This window comes from Odontesthes bonariensis, chromosome 8, assembly GCF_027942865.1.
Source record: "Odontesthes bonariensis isolate fOdoBon6 chromosome 8, fOdoBon6.hap1, whole genome shotgun sequence".
In the NCBI taxonomy this organism is placed as follows: Eukaryota; Metazoa; Chordata; class Actinopteri; order Atheriniformes; family Atherinopsidae; genus Odontesthes; species Odontesthes bonariensis.
In genome coordinates this window covers 27,087,972-27,102,301 of record NC_134513.1, presented here as the reverse complement: position 1 = coordinate 27,102,301, position 14,330 = coordinate 27,087,972, and the positions used below count along the sequence as shown (strand labels likewise).

The window sequence follows — 14,330 nt, the reverse complement described above, 5'->3', positions numbered from 1 at the left end:
ACCTGGATCCATTAACCCTTGTACGAAGCTATTCGGGATAACTCAGTAACTCAGCTGATGTTCAGCCAATATCGAAAAAACTGCGGGTGGGCTACTTGGCTGGATATCACGGTTCAAATGACCCCAGGTTGAATCTACTCCGGAGTATCACTTTAAGGCTCGCCACAGGGATATTTTTTCAAAGGTAAGTTACAAATGCTGTTAACATAATCAATAAATTTCATAGTAAGCTAATACATTAGTACGTTTTCCACATACTCCTGGCGCAAATGGGCTGCTAACTTCAGGCTAAAGTTAGCTTTTGTTACGCTAACGTCAATTCATGATGTGTGTGTTACTTTAGCAGCATGTTTAGCCATGTTTACATTCAGTGACGGTGTGGTTATCTCTTTGTGTGTACGTTCTGTCAGCACGTAACTTGATATGTTAAACAGGTCGAGTTACTGTTATACGTAGAGTCTGCTAGCTTTAGCCTAAAAGCCACAAGTGACGTTGTGCAGCCCTAACCAGGACCTGTGCGTTTAAATCAAAATCAAATCAAATTTATTTATAAAGCACATTTCATGTACAAACAGTTCAAAGTGCTTTACATAAAATAAAAGCATTGCAGCAGGGAGTGCAAGAAGCATTAAAAATACATAAAAGAATATAAAAAGAAACAAATAAAATCATTTAAATGAATTTAAAAACAGGCAACAGTCTAGATAAGTTAAAAGATATTTCATGCATAGACACATGAGAAAAGAAATGTTTTTAACCTGGATTTAAAAATGTCTACATTTGGTGAAAGTTTAATCTCCACTGGCAGTTTGTTCCACTTGTTAGCAGCATAACAGCTAAATGCTGCTTCTCCATGTTTAGTCTGGACTCTGGACTGGACCAGCTGACCTGATTAGTGCGCTTACAGTAAAGTTGGGACACACGCACAGTACAAAATGAAAAATCAGAAAGCTTTAGTACAGGGTCAGTTAATAAGCTATGTATTTTCGTTCTGCTTGTTTGATAGTTAAGACCATACTATTTTCTTAACACGGTCGACTATACTTATTTTTTCTCTTTTTTTTGACTAAAACTAGACTAAAACCTTTTTGACTTTTCGTCGACTAAAACTAGACTAAAACTATCACATATAGAAGTGACTAAAATGTGACTAAAACTAATAAGCATTTTAGTCCAAAAGACTAAGACTAAGGCCCAATCCCAATTCTATTTTCTACCCCTTCGCCTACCCCTCGCCCCTACCCCTCGCCCCTTCAAACGTAGGGGTAGGCGAAGGGCTAAGAATGTCACCCCTTCGAATTGGGACAGCACTTCACACTCACGAACGTAATAAGTCCGCGCCGTCAGTTGTTACGTAACCAAAAGCGACAGCTTTAGCCAGAAGTAAACAAACATGCTTGCTGCTGTGGTGTTCGCGCTGTCCTGGGCTACTCGGATATATTTTAGAAATATCTGCGTCGAATCGACGGAGTGTCTTCGACATCTGGGAGCATTGGTGGATCTTGTTACGGTATGTAGAATGATAAATTAATTTAAAGAACGCGTGTGAGTGAGCAGCTGGTAGCTTCCAGAGCCGGCGTGTGAATATGATAATGTATGTGTGTGTGTATATGAAAGTGCTTCTAACCGTACATATGTGATATCGTGTAATATAGAAACAATTTGCTTGTCTCGTTGGATTTGCTGATTTATTGACTGGAGTAGTATCCTAACCTGGCTAACCTAGCTGAAAACATAAGCTAACCTTTAGCCTTTGTTACTCGCCTCGTTCCGTTTGGGATAAACATGCACCTCATGCGTTTTTGAAGCGGTTTTCTTTGTACCAGGTTCAGATTTGATGACTTAAATAAATGCACTGCCTTGTGTGTGCTATCAATGTGTTGGTTTGGGAGGATGAAAGTCTGATCTTTCCATGTTTTTCTTTCCAGCAGACGGGTCATCCTACAAATTATTGCCGATTGGACCCAATAATGTACCCCAATTTTTTTGTTATCCCTTGTATAATAAATCTCTTCATACCAATATCCGTTCCAGTCGTTAATATGATGTTGATGTGATAATCATGCTCACAAACCTTTTGTCTTTAATTTCTTTTATTAGGCTCACATTACAGACTGGTAAGGCAGCTTATTTTCAGAAATAACAGCTTAAAGTATCTGCTGTAAAGTGTGTGGTGAAAATATGGACAATAAACAGTATGAATATAAACATTATGAACATAAACGGGCAACAGTGCAATCATCGAGAACGAGATGACCGGAGCAGGAACAGCGGAGGTGCATGGCGCATCGGAGGTGCTGCTCAGTGATGTTCTGGGGGAACAAGACATGACATTATAGCATGCACTAACATCCATTGTAAAAAAAAAAAGGTGTTTCAGAATGCGGTAGTGGTGGCTGTGTGTACAATAGGTGCATGGCGCATCAACTCACCTTAAAGTTTGTCTATCATGCACTCAAAGAAAGCTAAAAAGCGCTCCGTTTTCTGCTCGTGGCGCTTCTGCTCCTTCAGGCTCTCCTGTATCAGGTAATCCATTATGGGATTGGACTTCCTACTTCTTTTTGGGGATGGGGATGACTTTAGAAACCGATCTTCGTTTTCGGCGCTAAACCTGATCAGTCTCTTTGTTTGTGCTTGAGTCCCTGTGAATCAGTCACATATATGAATACTTGTGATAATAGATAGCGAAATGACGCTCATGTCACTAAAAAAGGAACTTCTCTATGGTTAACCAACTACATTGCTTGTAAATACTCGTGTTACAATTTTAAAAAACAACTCTTTCGCAGCACCTTCACATGCATTGACCGATTACTCCATGTAAAATAGCGACTTTTCCCATGTGTGTTTATATCAGAAAATAACTACACATTGCCACCATGTTAAACTCACACAATACACCAGTTATCACAACCTAAAACGATTAAAACAGTTTAATTTTGGCAAAAAAAATAGAAGAACTTACATTTGTGTGGTGCTCTTGCCTCTGCCATTTTTAAAAAGACTCGCGATCTCCCGGTAGTCGCGTTGTACTCTGGGAAATATATCATACCCCTCCAAACGGAGTCTGCCTGGCCGAAGCCCTCCGTTTCAAGGGCTACAACGGAGGGGTAGGGCTAAGGGGTAGGGCTTTGGAAGAGTATTGGGACAACACTACCTCTTCGCGTGAACGCGCAAAACGGAGGGGAAGGGGTAAGGGGTAGGGCCAAGGGGTGAATTGGGATTGGGCCTAAGACTAAATCTAAGATGGTTGTCAAAAACAACACTGGGTTGCAGGCACAGACAAGTAGGATTTGGCTAGAACTGCCAGGTTGGGGAACCTTCCTGCATTTTCCATCCACCATTGAAGTGGGCTAGTATCCCTTGGAATGCAATTCTCCCCAAAATACAAAAGAACCTAATTTCTCACAGATTCACCCTCCCCACTGTCCTCCTGGCCAATATCCTCAGTGCTGCCCTCCCCCTCAGAGTCAGAGCCAAGCAGAATGTCCAGCAAAGAGGTGTTCTTTTGCTGGGGACTGGCCGAGTGCTCCTGCTCAATCGTTTCCAGTTGTTGCTTGGCTCTTTTGATATAAATGATCAGAGCCTGAATTTGTACTTGTACCTTCAAAGCATCCTCGGGTGACAGGAACTTCATTCTACGAAAGCGGGGGTCAAGGGCAGCAGCAATGATGGCCACATTTTGTCCATTCTCTTTGAAAGCAGACTCAGACTCCCACCTTGCCTTCATCTCTTGGTCTGCAGCAATCTGAAAAGAGTTCACAGAAGCAGACTTGTATGTGGTTTTCTTTGTAGACTTATGGAGACCCTTCAGCAGTGGAGGTAAAACAGATATTGTGACATAGGACTCTCCACTGAGAAAAACAGTGGCCTGTTCGAAAGGCTTGAGGACCTGCTCCAGTTCCTCTAGTAAGATCCACTGATCATTCCTCAAATCCATGTATTGCTTCCCACGCTGTGTAACGTCTGGGTCAGAAAGTGTTGCGACCACCGGCCACCGTTGTTCCAAAAGGCGACTTACCATGTAGTATGAGCTGTTCCATCTTATAGACACATCCTGGAGCAGGGTATGCTCAGCTGTACCCCACTGTTTTTGTTTCTGTTTCAGCTTGCTGCTAGCCAGCTCACTTTTCTTGAAATGCTTCACAAGAGACCATGCAGCCCCGAGTGTCCTGTCGATCATGGGGTTGTTCTTCAAGGCATGATTTACCACCAACTGAAGCGTATGGCCGGCACAACGATGTGATGCTACCCCATGTTTCTCCTCTAGGATGCGAAGAGCTGCAACAACATTTGCTGCGTTATCATGTACAATCGCCAGTACATCATCTCGAAGGGAGAAATCAAATTTATCTGCCACCATCTCAACCCAAGAGGCAATATTTTCAGCAGTTTGGAGCTCCTCAAGCGGCATTGTAGTTAAGCTAAACGAGGTCAGCTCCCAATTTTCATTAATGAAATGACAGGTGACACCTAAATATGCCTCAGTGGCCAGAATGGTCCAAGCATCAGTTGTTAGGGATAGTTTGGAAATGCTTTTTTTCTAGTTCACTTTTCACTTTGTCCATGGTAACCATATACTTCTTCTCCATTAAGTCAGTGAAGTGGCGCCTGGATGGAAGGGTGTATCCTGAATGGAAAGTGTTTATCATTTCATGGAAGCCTTCACCTTCAACAATTGCAAGGGGCCTCATGTCCTTCACAATCATAAGCCCCTTTCACACTGCGACCCGCTACCTTAGCGGGTCCAAATTGCACCTTCGACCCGCGTCGAGCAATGTGAACGCTTGGCGTGTCAGGGTGACCCGTGTGGCCTGAAGCCGAGTTCAGGGGGCGTTGCCTAGTGGCAGAGCGTCACACGAAACACATAAAATGCTGGCCGTGTACAATGACGTAGGCACAAGCCATGCGTCGGAGGTAGGGTTAAATACACCTGTCTGCATCAAATTTTTCAAACAAACGATGGCGGGACACCTTGAGAACTCGTTTTTGCAATGCAGTTCATGGAGATGTTACTTTACGGTGCGTGGGAAACCGCGCTCTCCCATCTTTCTCGCCAGCCCTTCCAGCAGAGGTCCATCCTTCACTGTCCCGAAATGTGGCGGTAAATAACGTCCTCTGCTCGGAGGCTGAGGAGCTCGCGGACCTCCTTGTCTCCCCAGTTGGCCATATTAAAAAATGTCTCAAACTTGATGTAGGCTAAAACAGAGTAAAACTTGTCCTCATCTGTCGCTGTTGTTCTGAATCAGCTGTCCATTCTGTCTTTTAAACTCCTCACGCCACGCCCACGTCCGACCCGCGTCGATTGCGTTCACATCAAACTCGGCTCGGCAAAAAGACTAGGGTCCGACGCGGGTCGAAAGGCGAGTCGAGTTGACGCGGCAGCCCGGGTCGGCAGTGTGAACACAACAGCAGACACGCTAAATTCGCGAATTAAACGCGGGTTATTCGGCAGTGTGAAAGGGGCTATAGAGACGATCCTGTTTGTGTACACACTAGCCTCCTGGGGTGTGCAAGGTGCCTGGTTCTTTTTATGAAAAAAGTCCGCCACACTGCTTTGCTTACTCCTGTAAAGGCAAAAAACATAAAGTACATGAATATTCACAGCAGCAAATCAAAAATATAGCATCGTCCACATCATTGCTGTTATTATGATACATTTAGCTAACAGTAGGCTATACTACAGCCATCTCAGAGGCTCAACTTAAAAAAATATTTATGTAATTTAAATTGTCAACTTGTAATGCGTGTTTACTACTTGGATCTGGTTGCTACTAGATCATGGAATTTCGACAGTCAACAGGTAGACTAGAACTACATAATGGCAGAGTATAAAATCCACCGTCCGGTGTTAGCAAATAGATAACACAGAAGAAACATGTCGGGACTGGTAGCGCTAACAGCTTTAAACTAGGCAAACATGGGACCTGTTCTAGTCGTAATTAAAAGACGTAAATTTTACGCCGGGAATATAACTAGAAAACAACTCAAAAGTCTAACGTAGCGTTTATTCAGAGAGGATCTTGAAATTAACAGAACTTACGGTGTTTTGCTGCCATCCTGACGAGCTCCAGGGTGCTTTCGTTTTAAGTGTTCGTGCATCGCTGATGTACTGCTGTGGTACGCCAAATTAAATTTGCATTGTCTGCAAACAACCACATTGTTAGCAGCATTAAGGGTGAAAAATTCCCAGACTTTGGAAGACCGTGTGCGTGATTTTTTAGCTATATGCTCTTCAGTGCTCCAACTACTGCTTGCCGCCGCCATCGTTATGAATTCTTCTTCTTCCGTTTTAAACTAAGGCGTAAAACTGTGCAGAACGAAGAGCAGACCGAGCAGTCCCCTGCTTCCGAGCAGTAAACACCGTAACAGGTGCAGCTATCGCTAGGTGGCTAGGGAGTGCTCGGTCTGCTCTTCGGTCTGCACAGTTTTACATTGGACGCATTGATATCAAGGGAGGCAAAAATAGCGCCAAGCGAAGTGAGGTCTGACTTTTTCCTGGACAACATTTTGTGACGCAAATGTATTACTCTTTTGAACGGATATTTTTTTGAGAAGCAAAACGCTTTATTTTTTTGACCCCAGCCAACTAGCCGGACTACCTTCGTGGAACGCAAAACTCAGCTGGAATTCGGCTCACAGGACGCAGCGGGGGGTAAGTCAATGTTCATAAATGATATTGCTATATGGGATGTCATACAGCTTCATGTCAAAAGAGGCGAACTATCCCTTTAACCGAAAGGTTGGTGGTTCGAGCCCACCCAGGGACGAGTGTGTGTACCAACAAATCTATCGGTCAGCAACCAGTTGTAAGTTTGGTAGCAAATCGATAGCTGTAATGGGTGACTTGTCCCACTGAACCCACAAGTTATCCTTTAAGTCATTTGGTTGACAAGAGTTAAGGTGCCAAAGCATGCTGAGCTGTTTGATGAGAGATATTACAATTGTATTGTAACTGGTAATCTTGCTGTATAGCACCTCCTACTTTTCGGTTCAAGTTTGACATAGATCAGCAGCAGTTCACTCGAGTCCCATCACGCAAAAATACAGAACGCTTGCATCTACCGCCATGAGGGGGCAGTCAAGCTCGAAGCCACGCTCACTGCCAACAAAAGCCAGGCAGACTCTCTGTGGCGCAATTGCTTAGCGCGTTCGGCTGTTAACCGAAAGGTTGGTGGTTCAAGCCCACCCAGGGACCTTCTGACTTATGCGTATTACGTGAGTTAAAGTAAACATTCTGCCGCCAAAACGCTCACCTTACGCATTATACACGCTCCTTGGCAAAATATTTCTCCAAGGGTGACCTGTTAAGTGCAGTGTAATTCATGACTCAATCTGGAGGCTCCTCTGTCTTTTGTCAAAATTGCACAAGCAAAGTGAAAAAACAACCTTTTTGTCATATTGCTATGAAAGTCACACACAAACAAGAAAAATTCAAAAAGGCTGAGAGACCAAATGAGGGCACTTGGGAAAAAATTTGACATTAAATCTCTTTCTTTAATAAGTCGGACCAGGAAGTTATTGACTACTTGTTGTGTGCTACTTTACTTGTTACCTACACAGCAGATATCAACCTTATGACAAACATAAATAAATCGAACACATACTCTAATGAAGGGATGAGAGGTGGTAATGATTGAGGCCACGCCCACAGACAGCTACAGCAAGTCTCTGTGGCGCAATCGGCCAGCGCGTTCGGCTGTTAACCGGAAGGTTGGTGGTTCGAGCCCACCCAGGGACGAGTGTGTGTACCTACAAATCTACAGGTCAGCAACCAGTTGTAGGTTTGGTAGCAAATCGATAGCTGTACTGGGTAACTTGTCCCACTGAACACACAAGTTATCCTTTAAGTCATTTGGTTGACAAGAGTTAAGGTGCCAAAGCATGCTGAGCTGTTTGATGAGAGATATTACAATTGTATTGTAACTGGTAATCTTGCTGTATAGCACCTCCTACTTTTCGGTTCAAGTTTGACATAGATCAGCAGCAGTTCACTCGAGTCCCATCACGCAAAAATACAGAACGCTTGCATCTACCGCCATGAGGGGGCAGTCAAGCTCGAAGCCACGCCCACTGCCAACAAAAGCCAGGCAGACTCTCTGTGGCGCAAGTGCTTAGCGCGTTCGGCTGTTAACCGAAAGGTTGGTGGTTCAAGCCCACCCAGGGACCTTCTGACTTATGAGTATTACGTGAGTTAAAGTAAACATTCTGCCGCCAAAGCGCTCACCTTACGCATTATACACGCTCCTTGGCAAAATATTTCTCCAAGGGTGACCTGTTAAGTGCAGTGTAATTCATGACTCAATCTGGAGGCTCCTCTGTCTTTTGTCAAAATTGCACAAGCAAAGTGAAAAAACAACCTTTTTGTCATATTGCTATGAAAGTCACACACAAACAAGAAAAATTCAAAAAGGCTGAGAGACCAAATGAGGGCACTTGGGAAAAAATTTGACATTAAATCTCTTTCTTTAACAAGTCAGACCAGGAAGTTATTGACTACTTGTTGTGTGCTACTTTACTTGTTACCTACACAGCAGATATCAACCTTATGACAAACATAAATAAATCGAACACATACTCTAATGAAGGGATGAGAGGTGGTAATGATCGAGGCCACGCCCACAGACAGCTACAGCAAGTCTCTGCGGCGCAATCGGCCAGCGCGTTCGGCTGTTAACCGAAAGGTTGGTGGTTCGAGCCGACCCAGGGACGAGTGTGTGTACCAACAAATCTACCGGTCAGCAACCAGTTGTAGGTTTGGTAGCAAATCGATAGCTCTTATGGGTGACTTGTCCCACTGAACCCACAAGTTATCCTTTAAGTCATTTGGTTGACAAGAGTTAAGGTGCCAAAGCATGCTGAGCTGTTTGATGAGAGATATTACAATTGTATTTTAACTGGTAATCTTGCTGTATAGCACCTCCTACTTTTCGGTTCAAGTTTGACATAGATCAGCAGCAGTTCACTCGAGTCTCATCACGCAAAAATACAGAACGCTTGCATCTACCGCCATGAGGGGGCAGCCAAGCTCGAAGTGACGCTCACTGCCAACAAAAGCCAGGCAGAGTCTCTGTGGCGCAATCGGTTAGCGCGTTCGGCTGTTAACCGAAAGGTTGGTGGTTCAAGCCCACCCAGGGACGTTTTGACTTATGCGTATTACGTGAGTTAAAGCAAACATTCTGCTGCCAAAACGCTCTCATTACGCATTATACACGCTCCTTGGCAAAATATTTCTCCATGGGTGACCTGTTAAGTGCAGTGTAATGCATGACTCAACCTGGAGGCTCCTCTGTCTTTTGTCAAAATTGCACAAGCAAAGTGAAAAAACAACCTTTTTGTCATATTGCTATGAAAGTCACACACAAACAAGAAAAATTCAAAAAGGCTGAGAGACCAAATGAGGGCACTTGGGAAAATATTTGACATTAAATCTCTTTCTTTAATAAGTCGGACCAGGAAGTTATTGACTACTTGTTGTGTGCTACTTTACTTGTTACCTACACAGCAGATATCAACCTTATGACAAACATAAATAAATCGAACACATACTCTAATGAAGGGATGAGAGGTGGTAATGATCGAGGCCACGCCCACAGACAGCTACAGTAAGTCTCTGCGGCGCAATTGGCCAGCGCGTTCGGCTGTTAACCGAAAGGTCGGTGGTTCGAGCCCACCCAGGGACGAGTGTGTGTACCAACAATTCTACCGGTCAGCATCCAGTTGTAGGTTTGGTAGCAAATCGATAGCTGTAATGGGTGACTTGTCCCACTGAACACACAAGTTATCCTTTAAAGGTCCCATGGCATGAAAATTTCACTTTCAGAGGTTTTTGAGCCTTAAAATGAGTTTCTCTAGCCTCCTTAAGTCACCCCAGTGAGTAGAAATTGCGAAATGTATTCACTGAGCAGTACAGCATTTCCTCCGTGTTTTGGACAGAGCGCCTCCAAGTGTCTCATTGACTCAAGGCTCCTGGCATGACGTCATGCCAGGATAGAGCTCATCAAAATTTCCCACCCCCTCTCTCCGCCACGCCCTCTGTCTCCACCCACTGCTGGTAAACTACCTGTATCTTACCCGCCCAACTCATGTGGAGTAGACCGAGACTCGCCACGACTGAAGACAGTCACAGAAGATACAGAAATGGCTTCCAAACGACTTTACCATGCGAAATGTACTGTGCCAGGATGTGAAGATGAAGAGAAGAATATGTTTCCGCTTCCATCCTCTGTCCCTTTGAAAACGGAATGGCTTAATTTAATTTACGAGGGACAGGTGCCCATGCATGTTCCAAAGAGCGTCAGTGTTTGCGCGACACATTTCAGAGGAATGATTTCACAACTTGGGACAGTACAGGGCAGGTTTTGCCCTACACCTGAAGTTGAAGCCTGGATCAGTGCCAAGCCTTGCCGGTCCATCAGCTACCCACACCGATCAAGTAAGTCATAATTATTTGCTAGCCGCTAGCACTTTATGGGTGACAGCTAACTAGCCAACATTAGCTGTGGAGGTATTTATCCATGAAACCTACACTGCGCTACAAAACCAATACTCTGTTAAACTGGTTAGATTTGGAAAATTGGTTGTAAAACAAGACATTTGTCTTTTGACCAAGTATCTTACGTGTAGGGGACTACATAAAGCATGAATACTTAGGTAAGCAAGTCTAGTTATGTTCTGCGGCTAGATACGTCTGTGACACGGAAAATGACGCCCGACGATAACAATTCATATTTTGTAAGCCTTTGTTTAGATTGGTGACTTTATATTTTGTGGGCATTTGTTACGGTTTGGTGACTTTTTTTTTTAACGTCGAGTCGTTTCTGCGTCTTTCGTGTGGGATACGCGATCGGGTGTTGTGGCTGGGTGAAGGATGTTTAGCAAACGTTTGCTGACTACCCTCGAACATACACCATTTTGTATCTTTCAATTCGAACACAATTTTGACTTCAAATCTGTCGGGACACGTCAGTTTATCACGAGTGTAATGCTCGGCTTTCGAACCATGAGATGTGTGCTCTCTGTCTGCATCAGGTTCACTCTTCACTGGCCAGCACATCAAGTGCTCACGTCCAGACATCCCGGACCAGGGATGCTGCCTGCCAGACTGAGCCCATTGTCAATAGGACTGCAGCCACACCGAAGAATGTTGTCTTTCTCTATATTGGAATGCTTTGCAGGTGAGATGTTTTACCTTGTAGTTGTTGAAAGTTTTTGTTGTCTGAAATGTCATAATTGAGCCGGGTTTCTCCAGCACTATAAGGCACAAAACACCTAGACCAGGTCCCCTGAAAAGATTGTCTTGTGAATGTAATTTATATTTGATTTACCAAAAAATGTATACTTTTAGGGGGTTTTCAGATCATAGTTCCTATGAAACTTCACAATATATGAAAACTTTTTTCCAAAATGTTTTATACCTACTTTCAAAAATATTGTTTTATTTGTTACTACCATTAAAAGCAGCATTTAAATGTTTCAAATGCTATCTCAGCTGATATCACTTTCCTGATGCTTGAAATCAGATTTAAAAAAAAGTAATGAGAACAGCTTCTATAGCATTTTGGAAAAGAGCTTTTCATATGCTCTCCCATGATGATGCATGTGTCTCTACCAGCTAACCCCCACCACCATGACAAATGAAAATTCTGTGAGAAACACTGTTTACACATTGTTTCTTGTTCTTTCAGACTGTACTTGGCAGCGATCCACTTTAATGAAAATGCAAACCGACCACAGGCCCAGACAGCAGACGGTGTACCTCTCTTCAAAATCTCCTTTCCCAAATCCAAGAAGGGAGAGTGCAGTCAAACGTCAAAAGACTAAGCCAACCTTTGGTAAGACCTCAAAAGTTCAAGAATTCAAGTCCAACTACTTTTGCCTTTATCAAATTTACTGAGGTTAATTCCAACAAATAGGAATACAAAAAATGTGAGAAATAGAAATCTAAACAAACATAAATATATATAAATAGAACAAATATAAATATATAAATAAACATTGAAATGTACAAATGACTAACTGAAATATACAAATGTTGTGCTTGTACAGTGTGTATGAATGTTCTGTGTGAAAGGGTATGTGGATGTCCTGATGGACCTAATTTTTCACACGTGAGGCAGTCTAAACCCGGTGCAGTGTCCTTCATCATCGGGGTACTCGGCACGGATACGCAGGACCACACAGGCAGGAATGACCACTCTGATCCAGCGGCCCAAAAAGCCCCAGCACCACGCCACAAACAGCCTGTAGGCCAAATACCTGAAGCGCCTGGAAGAACAGATAGAAAAAATTACACTTGAAGAGAATGTTGTTGTTCTTCTGTTATTGCGATGTTGTACATATTTACATATTCCTATGGATTATTCTTGATTGTGTTTTAATGTCTTGTAAATAAATCTACAAACACTCTTCATACTGTCTGCATAGTTGAATTATCAGGCTCTGTTGGGTGGGTGTACTGTAAACTCTTATGTATGTGGCTATGAGTGATTATTTTACAACGCTTACCGATGGGTTCTCCTCAGGCGTAAACTGCCAAACAGGTAGATCCAAATGTTTACAGTGTTACCTGAGGGATCTCCATGCAGCATCTATTCTCCCTTTCTGTGGGCATTATCTCGCAAATTCCCCATTGACACCTATTATTTTGAAAAAAAGGCAGTGTAATGATATTCTGTTTTCAGGTAATGCCGGCAAATATAACAATGAAACATCTTTAGTGAGAAGTAAATGAGTTAACAGGTGAGCATGGAGAATAATTACATGCTGGTCAGAATACTATCATGTTTTTTGCATGCCATAGGTTACTGTATAACTAAATGGGCAACGCACAGCTGGCTGTTCCCAGTGAAGACGGGCTACTAAAAAAGGTGTACACAGAAATATGTGGCATAAGTTTCATTCCGTGTAGTTACACTTTGGATCCAGCACTTGGTCAGGATATGATGAGGTATGTTTTTTTGTCTAGAAAACTTGGTTAGAAATCGCTCCCCTTATGTCAACACTGGGTGGAGAATCATTTGCATGTTGGCAATGTGTACTATGGAAAATACTTTGGCAGTGTTACTGTTGTACAATGCAAGGCGACATTGAGAAAGTTACTTGGTGTAGAGACTGGAGATGCCAGCAGCCATACCCACTAATGTTAGCACTGCAAACACGTGCCCACATTGCAAAATAAGTTGGGAACTTATACGTTTTGTAAGCCAAAATAATATTTTAGGTAGTCCTGATGTAGTGACTACAATTTCTGCTCTAATTAGGCTACCGTAGGCTAAGCCACTGCTAGTATCTGTGCACCTCAGTGGTTCGGACCGACCCAACTATAAACGTTTCCAGACATGACATTTCAAACTCACCATTCTGAGACGTTTTGCTGAAGCCGCTGCTGATCTGCAGTTTGTTGCTGAACTGCCTGCGCCTCGCTTCAGGGTCCAATTCCGGGTCGAAGGCGAAAGGTACGATGGTTTGCTCACCTGCCATTTCTATTTTTTTTTCCTACTAGCAGGCAGCTAACATGCGCGGAGCCAAAACAGAGAATCAGACACGCCCCCATTCAGCCATGACACACCCCTCGCGCTCCTCCTTGCTTCTCATTAGGAAAACAGGGCACTGGAGAGAGCGCTGAAATGCGGCTTTCTTCTAAGTGGCCAAATCTGCCTTTTTCGGGTGAATTTTGAGAACGCCTGGGGGTATAACATCCTGAAGCCTTCGAAAGCCCATTTAAAGCGCCACTACTATACCATGCCATGGGAACTTTAACGGCACTGAACTGCTCGTTCATGCCAGTAGCAACCCGACTCTACTAACGAGACAGTCCGCTGATGGCAACCAACAGTTTCTTGTGGTCGGTCTGCGGACTGGCTGGAAGTTGGTCGCGTTCAACCAGAGGAGTTGAGGCGGGAGAGCTAAATACGAGACGCCGTCCAGCCATTGTAGCAAAAATCCTTACTAGCGTGTAGACAAGGCAGCAAAACCACAGGAACTGGAGATGAAGGTCTGAGAACTAGCTAGGTACGATAATGTTTGTGCAAGTAGCCGTGGCCATGACCTCTCACGTGATGAGGAGTAGAAGGCTCGTCGGGCTCCTCCAATCACATGCGAGGTTATTGTTATATGGAAGGACTCGAGAGACAAGCTCGCCCTGGCTCGCGTCTAAAAGGTGTGCCTGTGAAACTCTTCTTTGTTGAAAGATGGAAGTCCCAAGACGGAAGGAAAGACCTCGGCGCTTCTGTGAACATTGCAACTATGAACTCTCTCATAGTATTATGACCACAGAAGGCGCTATTTCAAAAATGGAGTTTGGGAGAGAAAATCCAAAAGCATGCATT

The 14,330-nt window shown here is 43.7% G+C and overlaps 1 long non-coding RNA gene and 3 other non-coding genes across 4 annotated transcripts; all 4 read left to right on the top strand.

Annotated features, from left to right (window-relative positions):
• The first annotated feature begins 7,667 nt into the window (after positions 1–7,667).
• On the top strand, positions 7,668–7,741 carry trnan-guu (transfer RNA asparagine (anticodon GUU)). Its single transcript has one exon. It is a non-coding gene; the product is annotated as a tRNA-Asn (tRNA).
• Positions 7,742–9,066: 1,325 nt separating this feature from the next.
• Positions 9,067–9,140, top strand: trnan-guu (transfer RNA asparagine (anticodon GUU)). The gene has a single exon. It is a non-coding gene; the product is annotated as a tRNA-Asn (tRNA).
• Positions 9,141–9,609: 469 nt separating this feature from the next.
• On the top strand, positions 9,610–9,683 carry trnan-guu (transfer RNA asparagine (anticodon GUU)). Its single transcript has one exon. It is a non-coding gene; the product is annotated as a tRNA-Asn (tRNA).
• Positions 9,684–10,969: 1,286 nt separating this feature from the next.
• On the top strand, positions 10,970–12,240 carry LOC142385856 (uncharacterized). The gene is made up of 3 exons (XR_012770249.1): positions 10,970–11,177; positions 11,688–11,834; positions 12,049–12,240. It is a non-coding gene; the product is annotated as an uncharacterized LOC142385856 (long non-coding RNA).
• The last annotated feature ends 2,090 nt before the right edge of the window (positions 12,241–14,330 follow it).